Genomic DNA, 17107 nt, shown 5'->3' on the forward strand with positions numbered 1-17107 from the left:
GCTTAGATCATAGTTATTTTCAAGTAATTATACGACTAGAACGAGAATATACCTCCAAACTAACGTGTGAACAGGGCTTCACCGCTTCCTCTCCTCTCTTCCTCTCATCCCTTTCTTTTTTTCTTGATTTTTGCTGAATAATATAGGAATTTGGGGGTAGGTGAGGGCTTATATAGTGGTAGTGGAACGTCCCGCCCGTTGGGCAGGCTGGATGCCCCTCGGGGAACCTCCCGCCCGTTGGACGGGCGGGATGCCGCCGCGGCCTCCTCAGGGGCCTCTTTGCGAATAAGAAAAATTTCTTATTCGTGAAGAGGCCCTCAGGAGAGGTCTGGAAAAATTTTTGGGACCTCCCGCCTATTGGATGGGCGGGAGGTCTCCGGCCCCACGCCTCCCGTTGATCGGGCGGGAGGTACCCATTTTTTGAAAATTTCCAAAACAGCACCCCTTTTCTGAATTTAATTTTTTTAACCTTTTTTAAAAAATTCCAGGAAAGACGGCCTTTCTCGATCTTTTATTCATCCAGTTCCAAGCCATCTGCACAGTAACCATATTCTGCTAATGATGATGCTGATGATGCCCCAAGTCCAAAGACCAGCTTACAACGCTGCAAAAGTGTGTTAGGGACCGCCTACTAGGGCGTTGCCGGCCAGTTTCCTTTGAACTAGTTAAGCTGATATTTTAGTTTCTCATGACATCTAGAGTAAGCTTATTGCTTCAGTTTCCTGAGTTGTATCCACCACCGAAGCTCCGAGTTTGCCGTTGTAAGCATCTAGGCCCTTAAGGTATGTTTCGGTGATTAATGACAACCATTATTGTGACTAATGAGTTTGTGCAGCTTTATAGATTATTATTGCTCATTTGGTTATATGTCAAAAGAGGCCCCTAATTCTCATTAATCAAAAAGGCGATCTCGGCATTCAACTCTATAATGTGTCAAGACTAAGGATCTTTCTAGTCCTAAGTGTCATAAGGTTGAGAAGGACACTTAGGTTAGTATAGGTTTTATAGTTTTATAGTGATCGCACTATTAAGAGGGGTTTAGGCTTAGTAACTTGAGCATGGACATAGTCATTTGAAAATGGATGCACACAATGGTCACTCAGGTTTCTAGAAGCTCAAATAAGTGGTTCTCAACTTATATCTCAAGAATATTTGGATTTCATTGAAGACTCAAGTCAGAAAAGGCAAAATCAGAAAAATCCTTTTCACCGGATTAACCGACGTCTAAAGTTTCTATACGTCGGTTAAACGAGGTCACCAGGTCTGGACAAGTCAATACACCGGTTAAACCGACGTTATTTGAAATTGGACGTCGGTGCAGTTGTCCAGAGACTCGGTTTTCAGTTGATCAGTGGACAAATAGACTCACCGGTTAAATCGACGCTATTTGAAATTGGACGTCGGTGCAGTTGTCCAGTGACTTGGTGTTTCTGTTGATCAATGGATGTTTACATTCACCGGTTAAACCGATGCAACGACGGTTAATCTGCCCAAGCTGTAACGGCTAGTTTTCAGAAGTGGCAGTTTACATTCACCGGTTAAACCGACGATTACTATTGGAGGGACGTCGGATTAACCGGCGCTACGCAGTTTTCTGGCAGCTTTTTCTCCAACGGCTCTATTCGTGTGAGCTGCCCATATATACCCCTCCAATGGGTCATTCTACCACTCTTGACACCAGGCAACATCCAAACACTCATACTATAGTCAAGAGCCACCTTGAGCTTCAACATTTCATACACTTGTTAATTCAATCATTCAAGAAGTAAGATTAAGGACTTGAGCAGAGAGAAGCTTGTGTGCATCCATTCTTGGTGATTGGGTCCTTGCTCAAGTGAAGGCCTTAGCTTGTTACTCTTGGTGATTGGCATCACCTAGGCGATCTTGGTGATCGAGGTGATTCTCGCGGAGCTTGCCAAGGATTGTGGAAGCCCGGAGAAGAGATTTGTACGTGGCTTGATCTCCACCACACCGGGATGGTGAACGGAGACTCTTAGTGAGCGCCCTCGTCTTGGTGACTTGGGAGGTGACAATACTCTTTGTGAGTGTCACAACATGGATTAGGGGTGTGTGCCAACACATCGATACCACGGGAAAAATCCGGTTGTCCCTTGTCCATTTTACTTACTCAAGCATTATCTTTCATGCAATTTATTCATGTGCTTGATTCAGGGATCACTAGTTAGCTCTACCTTGCTAGGCTTTATCTCTTTTCATCTTAACTAGCTTGTGTAGGTTGTTTAGTTATCCGGTTGGTGAATTGGAGCCTTTCTAGTTCTTGCATAGGTTAAGGTTGTTTTATCTTGTTTTAGAAATTGAAAAAGGCCCAATTCACCCCCCCTCTTGGTCCATCGATCCTTTCAATTGGTATCAGAGCCTCGTTGCTCATTTGGATTATTAGGCTTCACCGCCTAGAGCTATGGCCAAGATGGGTGGTTCGCCGCCTCACTTCGAGGGCAAGAACTTTGCCTATTGGAAAGTTCGCATGGCCGCATACCTTGATGCGATTGCCCCCGAAGTGTGGTTGGCAACTAAAGTCGGGTTTACCGGAGATCCCACCCCCGACCAATTAAAAATGGAATGCTAGAGCTAGAAATGCAATTTTCGAAGCTATTAGTGAGGAGGTCTTTGCTAGAGTTAATGGCATGGACCTAGCAAGTGATATTTGGAAGGAGCTCATTGAAATACATGAAGGTTCCACCAAAGTTCGTGAACAAAATATCACTTGTTTAGAGCTAAGTATGATTCCTTCAAAATGCTAGCTCATGAAAATTGCAATGATATGTATTCTCGCTTGAATGTCATTGTCAAGGACATTAATGCACTTGAAATATCCAAAATTGACAGTGCATCCATCAACCGCAAGATCCTCATGCTCCTCCCGAAGCCCAAGTATAACATTATCAATGCTATGCTTCAAAAGGAGGATCTCGCCACAATGGAAGTTGGAGAACTTGTGGGCGAAATTCGCGCTCATGAAATGAGCATTCTTGGTATGACCGAAGAGCCATCAAGCAAGTCAATTGCTCTAAAGACCAAGACAAACAAATCCCGCAAGCTCAAGATGGTCAAACAAGACTCAAGCTCAAGCAATGAAGAAGATGATCATCATGAGAGCTCATCCGATGTTGAAGATGATGGAGAACTTGCTCTCATGATGAGAAAGTTCACACGCTTGAATGAGAAGATCAATAAGAAGGGCTTCAACTTTGACTCCAAGAAGGGAATGTTCCGGCCAATGGATGTCAAGAACAAGATTTGCTACAATTGTGGCGAAAAAGGACACATCCGTCCAAATTGCCCCAAGCCGGACAAAAGAAGCAAGGACAACAAGAGTAAGCATCGCCATGATTCAAGCGATGATGAAGAAGAGGAGAGGAAAACAAAAACAAGAGATTTGGGAAGAAGAAGACCCATGACAAGAAGACCAAGCTCTTCCCAAAGAAGAAAGGGCATACCAAGAAAAGTTTCTTGGTGGAGAAACAAGAATGGGTGACCGATGTCTCATCAAGCGAAGACTCAAGTGATGAAGAAGACATTGTCACCATCGCCCTCACCAATGAAGAACCATCTCTACCTCCGCCTCCTATGTGCCTCATGGCAAAAGGTAACACCAAGGTATGTGAGGTAGATATTGAAGATGATAGTGATGAAGAGCTTGATCCAAATGAATTTACTAACCTCATCAATGAGTATACATCCGTCATCAAGAGGGAAAAGGGCAAAGTTAAAGCTCTTGAGAGCACTCATGCCAAGTTAGAGCTTGCCCACTCCGACTTACTTAGTAAGTACAATGACTTGCTCAAAAAGCACAATGAGTCACTTGTACTTGCTAAGCAAGTTGAAGAGAGCCACAAAAAGCTCAAACAAGAGCATAGGGAGTTGGCTCACAAGTATCAAGAACTTGAATTTGCTTATGAAGTAATTGACCCAAGTCTTGAGAAAGTTGTTAATGAAAAGGTCAATGCTTCTACTTCATGTGATGACCTACTCATTGATGCATATGCCACTAATGTTGTGCCCAAGCTTGCCTCTTCTAGGGAAAAGGAATTGATGGATCAAGTGGCAAGCCTCAAGAGTAGTGTGGAGAAACTCTCAAGGGGAGAATACATCCACAAGGAGATTCTCTTTAACAATGCCCGTGACTATGGTAAGAGAGGTCTTGGTTCATTTCCGGAGCCAAACATGGCTACAACTCCTTCTCCGGAGATCAGACAAGCTTCATCAAGGAAGTTGGTTCATATTGCCAACATTGCCAAGTCACCGGGCACCACACTAGGGAGTGCACTTTACCATCACGTCCTCTTCCTAAATTACCCAAGAATTACTCATCAATGTTTCAAAATAATCATTTTCTCTTGAGTAAAGTGAAGGGCAAGGTGAAGGCCAAGTTTATTGGCAAAATTGCTAGGAGTCGAAGAAGAAGCTCCCCAAGCAACTTTGGGTCCCAAAAGCTCTTGTCACACATGTGCAAGGCCCAAAGCTTGTTTGGGTTCCGAAAACTCAAAAATAATTCTCATGTGTGTAGGTGAACTACAAAGCCGGTGGAAAACATTGGGTACTTGATAGCGGTTGCTCTCAACATATGACCGGTAATGATAGCATGTTCACCTCACTTGAAGACCCCGGCGATCATGAACATGTCACCTATGGTGATAACTCAAAGGGGAAAGTCTTAGGTTTGGGTAGAATTGCAATTTCAAAAGATTTATCCATTTCAAATGTTTTGTTTGTAGAAGCACTTAGTTTTAACCTCATTTCTATTGCACAATTGTGTGATCTTGGACTAACGTGTGCCTTTGACAAGAATGGTGTTGTAGTGACTCATGAAAAAGACAAGTCATTGGTATTCACGGGGTTTAGGCATGGCAATATCTATTTGGTGGATTTCTCTTCAAAGCAAACAAGCACCATGACTTGCCTCTTCACCAAGTCGTCTCTTGGGTGGCTTTGGCATAGAAGAATTGCTCATATTGGCATGAGCAACCTCAAGAAAGCCCACAAGAGAGGGATGATCACCGGCATAAAGGACGTCACTTTTGACAAGAACAAGCTATGCAAAGCATGTCAAGCCGGGAAGCAAGTTGCAACTCATCATCCTATCAAGACGATGTTGTCTACCTCCAAGCCGCTCGAGCTACTACACATGGATCTCTTGGTCCAACTTCATACAAGAGCATTGGCGGTAACCTCTATTGCCTAGTAATTGTTGATGATTTTTCACGTTACACTTGGGTCATGTTTCTAGGCGATAAGGGTGAAACTCCGGAAATCTTCAAGTCATTTGCAAGAAAAGCTCAAAGGGAATACAATTCCCCAATCGTGAAGATCCGGAGTGACAACGGCACCGAGTTCAAAAATATGAAGATTGAAGAATGGTGCGATGAAGAAGGAGTCAAACATGAGTTTTCCGCCACCTACACGCCCCAACAAAATGGTGTGGTGGAAAAAAAGAACAAGACACTCATCACCCTAGCAAGAGCAATGTTGGATGATTATGGCACGTCCGAGAAGTTTTGGGCGGAAGCAATCAACACGGCGTGTCATGCATCCAACCGAGTGTATCCTCACCGACTCCTCAAGAAAACTCCATATGAGCTCATCACCGGGAGGAAACCAAATATATCATACTTTCGAGTCTTTGGCTGCAAATGCTTCATTTATAAGAAGAAAAGGCTCGGTAAGTTTGAAAGTAGATGTGATGAAGGTTTCTTTCTTGGTTATGCATCAAACTCCAAAGCATATAGAGTATTCAATCAAACCTCCGGGTTAGTTGAATAAACATGTGATGTGGAGTTTGATGAATCTAATGGCTCCCAAGAGGAGGTTGTTGGCTATGAAAATGTAGGGGATGAAGAAATTGAAGAAGCCTTAAAGAAAATGTCCATTGGGGATATCAAGCCGGAGGAGTTGCATGAAGACAATGATCAAGGGGGAGGAACTTCCTCATCTTTACCAAACACCTCCGCGGCACCCCAAGCAAATGAAGATCAAGATAAAGTTGATCCACTACCCCAAGAAAATGTGTCAACGCCAACACCCCAAGTTCAAGAACAAGAAGAGCAAAATGTTCCACCACAAGCACAAGTCACTCATGATCCACCCCAACAAGCATCCACGCAAATACCGCTAGTGAAGCATGGTCGCATCTCCAAGGATCATCCAATTGGTCAAATCATTGGTAGTCCTTCCAAAGAAGTAAGAACTCGCTCTAAGTATGCTTCATTTTGCGAACATCACTCGTTTGTTTCTTGTATTGAACCCACTAGAATAGAGGAAGCACTTGAGGACTCGGATTGGGTGATGGCCATGCAAGAAGAGTTGAATAATTTCACCCGCAATGAAGTATGGGTCCTCGAAGCTCCTCCGAAAGACAAGAACATCATCGGCACAAAGTGGGTCTTTCGAAACAAGCAAGATGAACATGGGGTGGTTGTACGCAACAAAGCAAGACTTGTGGCAAAAGGGTTTTCTCAAGTCGAAGGTTTGGATTTTGGTGAAACCTTTGCTCCGGTCGCAAGACTTGAAGCTATCCGCATTCTTCTTGCTTACTCTTCACATCATAATATCAAGTTATATCAAATGGATGTGAAAAGTGCTTTCTTAAATGGCTTTATTAACGAACTTGTTTATGTTGAGCAACCTCCCGGGTTTGTAGATCCGAGGAATCCTAATCATGTTTATAGGTTGCACAAGGCACTCTATGGGCTCAAACAAGCTCCAAGGGCTTGGTATGAGAGGCTTCGTGACTTCCTAATCATGCAAGGCTTCAAGATCGGGAGGGTGGACACCACCTTGTTCACAAAAGACGTCAACGGGGATCTTTTCATTTGTCAAATTTATGTTGACGATATTATCTTTGGCTCAACTAATGATTTACTAAGCCATGAGTTTGCTACCATGATGTCTAGGGAATTCGAGATGTCCATGATTAGCGAATTGACCTTCTTCCTTGGTTTTCAAGTCAAACAAATGAAGGAAGGGACATTCATTTATCAAGAAAAATATACTAAAGATATCTTGAAGAAGTTCAAGATGGATGAATGTAAGCCAATCAAGACACCCATGGCAACCAATGGGCATCTCGACTTGGATGTGGACGGTAAACCGGTTGACCAATCCCTCTATCGCTCTATGATAGGGTCCTTGCTTTACCTTACCGCATCTAGGCCCGATATAATGTTTAGTGTGTGCTTGTGTGCCCGTTTTCAAGCTAACCCTAAGAAATCACATCTTTCTGCTGTGAATAGGATCCTTCGGTATCTCAAGCACACTCCTAGCATAGGCTTGTGGTACCCCAAAGGCGCTAGTTTAGATCTCTTGGGATACTCGGATTCGGATTTTGCCAGAAGCCGTGTGGATCGCAAGAGTACCTCCGGGGGTTGCCACTTGCTTGGGCGTTCTCTAGTTTCTTGGTCGAGTAAGAAGCAAAATTCCGTGGCTTTGTCCACCGCGGAAGCGGAATATATAGCTGCCGGTGCATGTTGTGCCCAAATTCTATATATGAAGCAAACCCTTTTGGACTTTGGTGTGAAACTAGGAAGAATACCACTCCTTTGTGACAATGAAAGTGCCGTAAAAATTGCCAAGAATCCGGTTCAACACTCTCGCACAAAGCACATTGATATTCGCCATCACTTCTTGCGTGATCACGAAGCCAAGGGGGACATTTCCCTTCAAGGTGTGAGATCCGAGGAGCAATTGGCAGATATTTTCACAAAACCTTTAGACGAGAGTACCTTTGTTAGGCTAAGAAATGAGCTAAATGTGTTAGATGCGGCAAACGTCATGTAAGTTGCCATGTCATATAGAAAAATGCATACATATAGGACACTTGTCTAACCATGGTAAGATAGTGATGAGCAAGGGTTTAGCTAGAGGTGGTGGTCCTCTTGTTTTCCTCTAGGCTTGTAGAAAGGCTCATCATGATGAAGCTTTCCGTGGGATCAAACTTGACAAGTAGATCTTAAATTCTCGCTATGCATTTCTTGTCATATAGTTGTGCATCTCATGTTTACCTTTCTTTCGCATGTGTTTGTAATTTGCATTATCATTGCATGCGAAAAAGTCACAAAGGAGATCACTTGATGAAAATGAGACTTGTTTTACGTGCAAGATCTTAATTCATGAGAAGTGAAAAGAGTAAAGTGTTAGGTGCGTTATTGCCTAGTGAGCAATGTCATTGTGAGTTTGAAGCTTTCCTCCTTCAATATTCCTATGACATGGCTCATACATTTTAAATTGGCGCTTTGTCTCTCTTGCGACTTATCCTTGATTTTGAAAAGAAAAACTATTTAAGTTATTAAGCTATCCTATTTTGAGGGGTAAAGTCGCCTATGCAAGTCCATTAACTTGAGTTTAGTTGAATCTTATAAGTTCATTGGACTCAGCATAGAAAAGTGAGCTGAGAGAGGGTTTTTGGGTTCACCGGTTAAACCGACGTTCAATGGATCTATACCCATCGGTTTAACCGGCGTTACTAAGTGTCAGCCACAGCTCAGTCATTTCAGGCGTTCAACCGGCGTATGCAAAATTTGAAGCATCGGATCAACCGATGAACAGAACACAATTTTGACCTGAAAATCAACTGTTATTTGCAGCGTTCAACCGACGAGTTCATTTTTCAGATCATCGGTTCAACCGGCGTACAGATACAGATTTGGCAGTGTTTCTGGTAAACTACACCGACGCAATCAACCGGTGATCAAAACCTAAGCGTCGGATCAACCGGCGATAAGAAATTCTGCGGGGTCCACATGTCATATTTCTCTCTTGCCGGCTCAAGACCCATTTGCTCCCGTTCGTTTCCAGCTCGACTCTTCGCCTCCGCCGCCGACGTGCGCCGCCATTCGCCGCCGTCCGCCGCCCGCTCGCCGAGTCCTCGCCTTGCGCCGCCCGCATTGCGCCGCCGCCACACCGCCGCCCTCGCGCCACCGCCGCTTGCACCCGAGCCGCTGTCTGCAGCCCGCGTGCGCCCACGCCGCCGCTGTCCGCCCGTGCAACGCAGCGTCGCTTTCTTCGCGCCCCCGCGCCGTCACACCACCGCCCGCGCGCAAGCTCACCACCACTGCATCCACACCTGCGCCACACCTGCGGCAGCGCCGCCCACGCATCGTGCAACCACCACTGCCGCTCTACCACTACCGTCCTGCACACCTCTGTGCCACCCGCGCATCACCGCGTCGCCCGCTTGCCACCGCGTCGTCGCGTCCGTGTTACTCACTGTGTCAAGATGGGTCGTGACAAGAGAAAGGGGAAGGAGATAGTGGTTGAGGAGCCCGCGCGCAAGCGGACTCGCGCAGCAAGAGAGGCTGAGAGGGCCGAGATGGTGGCTAAGGCCGCCGAGGAGCAGGCGTCTGGGCGTGCTCGTCCGTTCGCGATCAGGGATCCGGCAGCCAGGGGCAGAGGCAGAGGCAGAGGGATGGGCCGAGTCAGAGGTGCCAGGGCCACCAGAGCCACAGCCGCAGCAGCAGCAGAGTCAGAGCAGACAGTCTCAGCGGCAGAGTCCGATTCAGTTTCAGAGTCAGAGCAGTCAGAGCAGTCTCAGGGGCAGGACACTCAGTCACCAGCTCTACGACGTTCTGGCCGCACCCGGCAGACGTCCCCCGCAGAGCAGTCTTCACCAGCGACCGAGCGTCGCACCGGACCTAGGACGCGAGGAGGGCACCAGCCACAGGAGCCTCGCAGGTCCACCGCAGCAGCAGCAGCAGCTCGACGAGCTGAGGCCCTAGCGGCCGAGCGCGCAGTGTTCCGCATGGACACTGTCGTGCGTCTGGAGCCAGGTGTGCTGCTTCAGAACTTGACCAAGGCCAATGCGGCGAAGGTCAAGAGGCTCAGGTGGAGTGTACAGGAGGAGGAGTGGTTCCCGGTGACACGAGACAGCCGGGTCGATCGCAGATTCTGGACACTTCTTCAGGCCAGTTTCTACGAGACCTATCAGAGGCGGGGCCACAGGATTTTCCCTCACCGTGTACTGGACTGGGTTTCACTGAGGACAGCTGCAGGGGGAGCCGATGTCCGCGAGCACTTCGAGCACTTCAGAGGTCTGCCCAGGTTGCTCTCGATTGAGAGGAACAGATATATTGAGGACTGGGTCAGAGTTTTCTACGCCACAGCTTGGATAGCCCCAGAGCGCAGAGCAGTTCACTTCATGTTTGGGGGGCAGGTATTTGGATTGTCCAGAGCGACACTTGCTGGGATACTTGGAGTTGACCTTGTTGACGTCTCTCTGCACGAGATGGTCTACGGTGATGCAGATCCACCTCGCAGGGCCATGATTGGCGGGATTGCACCTTCTCACGAGTCAATCTCACAGTGCTTCCGCCAGCCCTTTCCAGCCTCCTACGCCAGAGTCCCCAGTTTGCTGACCCCAGAGGCCTACGCAGTTCACATGGCACTCCGGAGGACTTTGCTCCCGAGGAGTGGCTACCCAGAGGGGTTCACAGGTCTGCAGCAGCTGCTACTTCTTCACATCCTCACTCACGAGCCCTTTGATATTGTCGACTTCATCTTAGCTGAGATCGAGGATGTTATCACTGACGGGATGGGCGTAGTACGACAGTTTCCTTATGCTCACTGGATTAGTTTCATTTGCTCCATGATAGTGCCAGCTGAGTCACCCGTCAGTGCAGTCTACCGGCAGGACGAGGTCCCCTGGTTTCCTGTCTACAGACCGACAGCACCTTCGGACCGGAGGAGAGGCAGGCAGGCTGATAGAGCTGCCATGGCACGGCTGTCACCCGAGGTACAGGCCCGAGTGGCCCAGGAGGACGAGGCATTACTTGCTGCAGAGGCACAGCTTCCCGGGGGAGATGATGAGATTCATTGGTCAGACCTAGAGTCAGACTCCTCCGAGGACGAGGAATACTTCCCTGCACCTGCTCCAGCTAGTCATGATCACGAGGCAGGAGGTTCCAGAGAGCCAGTTCCAGTGTCAGCTGCTGCAGCTACCACAGTTTCCGAGTCTCAGGTGTCTCAGCCGTCTGAGCTCACCGCACTTTTGCAGCAGCTGGTCACTCAGCAGAGGGAGGACCGCCGGGCACAGGAGGAGGCCAGGAGAGCCCATGAGGCCCAGCTTGCACAGATCCAGAGGGAGGCCGCCCGAGAGCGAGCTGCTACGGAGGAGCGTTTCGTCGGCCTTATTGACAGAGTCTCTCAGAGGACGGACGCTCAGTTTCAGCAGATGCAGCAGGGCATGATGGCGATGTTCGGGATGATTTCACAGCTATATTCTCACACCGGACTCGCCCCTCAGCAGCCAGGACAGACAGGCCTTCAGGGCGCCGGAGCACCACCACTTGCAGTTACACCAGCTCCGGCCTCCACTGCTCCAGCTTCCTCCGCGACCCCAGAGATTATGTTCTCATTATCAGCATTACTTGGGTCTGCGAGTCGTCCCCTCTTCTCTCCACTGCCTGCGACCTCACTCTTCCAGGAGTCACCCTCTGCAGTGCAGTCAGTTGGCCTCCCCGCAGTACCACAGCCATTACCTTCAGGGGGAGGCGGAGAGGTGTCCTTAGCCCAGCAGTCGTCACAGCCGGCAGCTTCAGCACTCACTACTTCAGATGTTGACACATCTTCTGCTGAGCCGGCTACTACTTCCACGGACCCTCTCCCAGGCAGTGCTAGCACCAGGGCCTCGACGACAGCCTCGACGACAGCTACACCTCCGGTCAGCTCAGCACCTACCGGCACTTCAGATCAGCAGCTACCGTCAGTCACTGAGGATCCACCGTCTGACGACGACGACGACGATGACCCGGATCGCTTCCTCGCCGTCCCGCGGCACCCGGATCAGTAGCTAGCCTTTTTGTGCTTTGATGCCAAAGGGGGAGAGGGAGTCAGGGGGAGGGTAGCACTAGAGAGAGCTCGATCAGGACTTTTGTTGTATTATATATTGTCTTATATTTGGTTTTAGTTCATGGATATGTACATTTGTCATTTGAGCATGCTGAGCTTTTGAGACATATCTATGGATTTCGTTTGAGCCTTTGAGCTCTTTGGTCCCTTTCTTTCGAGTTTGCCTGTGTTTATTCTTGCCATATCTTTCTCGCTCTCTCGTTATTTATGTCTGTGTTGTCATCAATCACCAAAAAGGGGGAGATTGTAAGCATCTAGGCCCTTAAGGTATGTTTCGGTGATTAATGACAACCATTATTGTGACTAATGAGTTTGTGCAGCTTTATAGATCATTATTGCTCATTTGGTTATATGTCAAAAGAGGCCCCTAATTCTCATTAATCAAAAAGGCGATCTCGGCATTCAACTCTATAATGTGTCAAGACTAAGGATCTTTCTAGTCCTAAGTGTCATAAGGTTGAGAAGGACACTTAGGTTAGTATAGGTTTTATAGTTTTATAGTGATCGCACTATTAAGAGGGGTTTAGGCTTAGTAACTTGAGCATGGACATAGTCATTTGAAAATGGATGCACACAATGGTCACTTAGGTTTCTAGAAGCTCAAATAAGTGGTTCTCAACTTATATCTCAAGAATATTTGGATTTCATTGAAGACTCAAGTCAGAAAAGGCAAAATCAGAAAAATCCTTTTCACCGGATTAACCGACGTCTAAAGTTTCTATACGTCGGTTAAACGAGGTCACCAGGTCTGGACAAGTCAATACACCGGTTAAACCGACGTTATTTGAAATTGGACGTCGGTGCAGTTGTCCAGAGACTCGGTTTTCAGTTGATCAGTGGACAAATAGACTCACCGGTTAAATCGACGCTATTTGAAATTGGACGTCGGTGCAGTTGTCCAGTGACTTGGTGTTTCTGTTGATCAATGGATGTTTACATTCACCGGTTAAACCGATGCAACGACGGTTAATCTGCCCAAGCTGTAACGGCTAGTTTTCAGAAGTGGCAGTTTACATTCACCGGTTAAACCGACGATTACTACTGGAGGGACGTCGGATTAACCGGCGCTACGCAGTTTTCTGGCAGCTTTTTCTCCAACGGCTCTATTCGTGTGAGCTGCCCATATATACCCCTCCAATGGGTCATTCTACCACTCTTGACACCAGGCAACATCCAAACACTCATACTATAGTCAAGAGCCACCTTGAGCTTCAACATTTCATACACTTGTTCATTCAATCATTCAAGAAGCAAGATTAAGGACTTGAGTAGAGAGAAGCTTGTGTGCATCCATTCTTGGTGATTGGGTCCTTGCTCAAGTGAAGGCCTTAGCTTGTTACTCTTGGTGATTGGCATCACCTAGGCGATCTTGGTGATCGAGGTGATTCTCGCGGAGCTTGCCAAGGATTGTGGAAGCCCGGAGAAGAGATTTGTACGTGGCTTGATCTCCACCACACCGGGATGGTGAACGGAGACTCTTAGTGAGCGCCCTCGTCTTGGTGACTTGGGAGGTGACAATACTCTTTGTGAGTGTCACAACGTGGATTAGGGGTGTGTGCCAACACATCGATACCACGGGAAAAATCCGGTTGTCCCTTGTCCATTTTACTTACTCAAGCATTATCTTTCATGCAATTTATTCATGTGCTTGATTCAGGGATCACTAGTTAGCTCTACCTTGCTAGGCTTTATCTCTTTTCATCTTAACTAGCTTGTGTAGGTTGTTTAGTTATCCGGTTGGTGAATTGGAGCCTTTCTAGTTCTTGCATAGGTTAAGGTTGTTTTATCTTGTTTTAGAAATTGAAAAAGGCCCAATTCACCCCCCCTCTTGGTCCATCGATCCTTTCAGCCGTTGCCCTCCTCCCTCGGACCGCCGCCGTGCAAAAGTCAAGGTCCACCGGTGAGCCACACCCTCCCAGGTTCTGCTTCCTCGCTGGTAGGTCTAGGTGGGGCATGGGGCATGTGGATGGTGTGAGGTTTGTTGGTCGGCCCGTTCCGAGGCCGAGGCAGCCGGAACGCGCGGCGTCGCCGCAACAGGGCCATAGCTGAGGGTGCTGCCGTCAAGCACACCCAATGCCAAGCTGGCCGTGGCGCGTTCTTGGGGTGCAGGGGTGCTTGCAGGATGGTTTGGTTGGGTCGACCTCGCCGTTGTTCGGTGTGGCGCCATGGTCCGTGACTCGTCAGCATGGGAGCTGCCGCCTCTTGTCGTCGTCTTGGTGAGAGAAGAGGGAAAGGGTAGGCAAGGGAGGCCGCAGGCACCTATGGGTGCTTGCTAGGCAGTCGCTGGCTGCTAGCAGGCTCGTCGCCGGTGGGCCAGTGAGAGGAGCCGCCACCCATGTTCCTCGGTTGAGCTGAGCATTGTGTGGATGGGGAAGAAGAGGTGGATGGCCCACCTGTAGCGGAGAGAGAGGGGTGGGGTGGAAGTGAAAGAGAGAGATGTCTAGGCGTGCGAGGGAAGGAGAGAGAAATTAGGAGTCTTTTTTTTAAAATGTTTGCCACCATGGCGCCACGTGGCATGCCACGTCGGCGTCGGATGCAACACTTAGCATTTGGGCCCTCGGATGAAACACTTAACATGGTTTAGGGATCCAGATGGACAATTTGAGAGTTTAGGGACCTAGGTGAACTTACGGGATAAGTTTGGGGACCTGCGGTGTAATTTACTCTAGGATTAAATTGTTATGCTTTCAAGCAAGCCATTACTTTCATTGTCTTCTTTTTTACTCGTTTTGTTGTTGCCATGGCGTGTTTATAAGCCCTGGATTCTAGTTTGCAAAGTGCAGCTACAAATTATTAAATTTTTGAACAATATTCCAAGAATAGAGCATGATACTCATCAAGCTTTAATCAGAAGTGAAAAATCATCAAGCTTTCTTGATTATACTCATCAATATTATTTACACATGCTACGCCAAAATTTAATTAAGTTATATCTATAAAAAGTAATTTTTGCAATATAATTGGAATGACACTGTGGTTTCAGAGTACATGGACCTAGATGATAACCGAAGCAAATTTTAAGGGTCCAGATATGTATTTTGAAAGTATAGGGACTTAGATGGCACCTGAAATTAAGTTTAAGGGACTAAATATGCTATTTGAGAATATAGAGACCTAAATGACACACGCGGACAAGTTTAAAGACCAGTCATGCACTTTACTCTTTTATTTGTATTATTGCGAGAGTCATGTCCAGCCGGCAGTGGATGAATATGTTTTTGTATCTGCCGCTGAACTAGTATTTGCGCAATCAAGTGTCAAGACACAAATACAATAGACGAACATAAGAGTAACAGGTTGTCCTCTTTATTAATAACATAGAACAACATGGACAATTGTTACCCGCACGCATTTCAATAGGCTTTTGTATAACATTCTCCATTAATATTGTCGTTGGGAGAAAAAAATGTAGTCGTATACTTATTTCAATAATGGTATGATTGACAAAGAATTGAAAGAGAAGAAAAGGAGCAGTATTATTTCATCTGTACGTCCAGATCAGGCTGAAAACCTTTCTCCAATGTCTAAAATAAAATTTTCTTCGCGCATGAGTTTTGTAGAGCTAGGTGAGTGGGTGAACCGAGATCATGATCATGATCACCATGCATATGGTGGCTCCCAGCATCAAACCACACGACACGTCCACCAAGTTTAAGAAATTCTTGAAATCAGAATCTTGTGAAGAACGCTGAAATTCAACTGTTAGACCTAGGCCCGCCGCAGCTCCTGTGGCGATCAGCACAGCAAGGACCTGCAGCATTCAGGGGCATTCATTCACCAGTCAGCAATCATTTTTATTTAGTCACTAATACGAGAAAAAAAACTGATTTTAAAAATATTTTTTATTCTGAAGAAAATATGATAGAATAACTGTAGGAATGAAATCCCATAAAAATTCGTTGTTTTCTCTAGAGAAATAAAAATATAACTATGGGGTGTTTTAAATAAAGAGGCGCCCTTTAATTATTTATGGATGCAGAAATGTAGGCAACCCCACCCAACAGTGGGCAAAATTCTTATACCACATCAGTGAAAATGATGAGAGCTATGCCACGACCGCGCCCAAATCTCTTCCCCTGGGCAACATGGATTGCGGCGAACGGTAGCACCAGCAAAGTGTATGCACATCCGATGACAGCAGCCGACAGAACATACCTGAAAAAGGGAACAAATAAACAGACACAAAATTGAGAAACTAATCAACCAAACACACCAAAAGAGAAAAGAACTTGAGATAGAAGAGGAGAGATCTGTTGAAAATTCACCGGTACGCAGAGAAGTCCCGAAAGGTGAGATTTGGTGGGTCTACTACGTCGGTAAAAGGCGCATAGACTTTGTTAGTCACTATGATGACAAGAGAAGCTATCAGGAGGAGGAGCGTGAGAACACGCAGGAGCAGGGATGCCGCAGCGAGACCTCTCTCTGATGAGGCCATTTTTTTGCACACCGAATAGAGCTGATCGGTGACCACGTCTTTCCAGCTTTATACTAGTTGATACTGCCAATTTCCTTTTGGTGCCTAGTTAATGGATGGCGCACTATTTTGATGGCATTTGGCACAATAAGTTCTTGTTCCAATCGCTATCTTAGTTTGACGTTGTCACGAAGAGGTTGGAGCCAAGCTAGCATCTTACCTGTTTTTGTTTGTTTTGGTTGGAGCGCAAACTGGTACAAGTGAGCACAGGAGGAGCTGATGAATGGCTGCAAAGGCCAAGTGTATTCCGACGTCTGGTGGTTCAGGCGTGAAGACCCGGTCGCTAGCACGCTTCCTTTCTTTTTAATTACAACAGCAACACACAAGTAAGCGCACTTCCTATCGCAAGCACAACTTCAAATACATCAATGAATCTAATGCACACTTGGCCAAACCCACACAACACCGCAAATGAAGAGAATAAATTGCTCATATGCTTCGACGACCCCATGAGGTTTGGATCTGAAAATGTAAGAGTTTTGCTAGCTGATAAGCCTCGTCTACTGTTACTAGGCTGGTTGCAAGTTTTATAGTAATGTTTAGCCAGTTAGAGCTGGATGTTTCCCAGCTAGTATTGTCGGAAGAAACGTTCAATTTTGTCGTAGCACAGCAATCAACATGTCCTACAATGTTGAAGCGTTAGCTGATCTGCTGAACTGAAAGGCTTGTCCTCAAATATTTTTTTGAAGGAAGAAACTACGGCGGGTAAGAAGCCAACCTGAACCACTATATTAATACATGAGATTATTATGTATAGGATGCAACAACAACTGC

This window comes from Panicum hallii, chromosome 8 (genome assembly GCF_002211085.1).
Source record: "Panicum hallii strain FIL2 chromosome 8, PHallii_v3.1, whole genome shotgun sequence".
Lineage (NCBI taxonomy): Eukaryota > Viridiplantae > Streptophyta > Magnoliopsida > Poales > Poaceae > Panicum > Panicum hallii.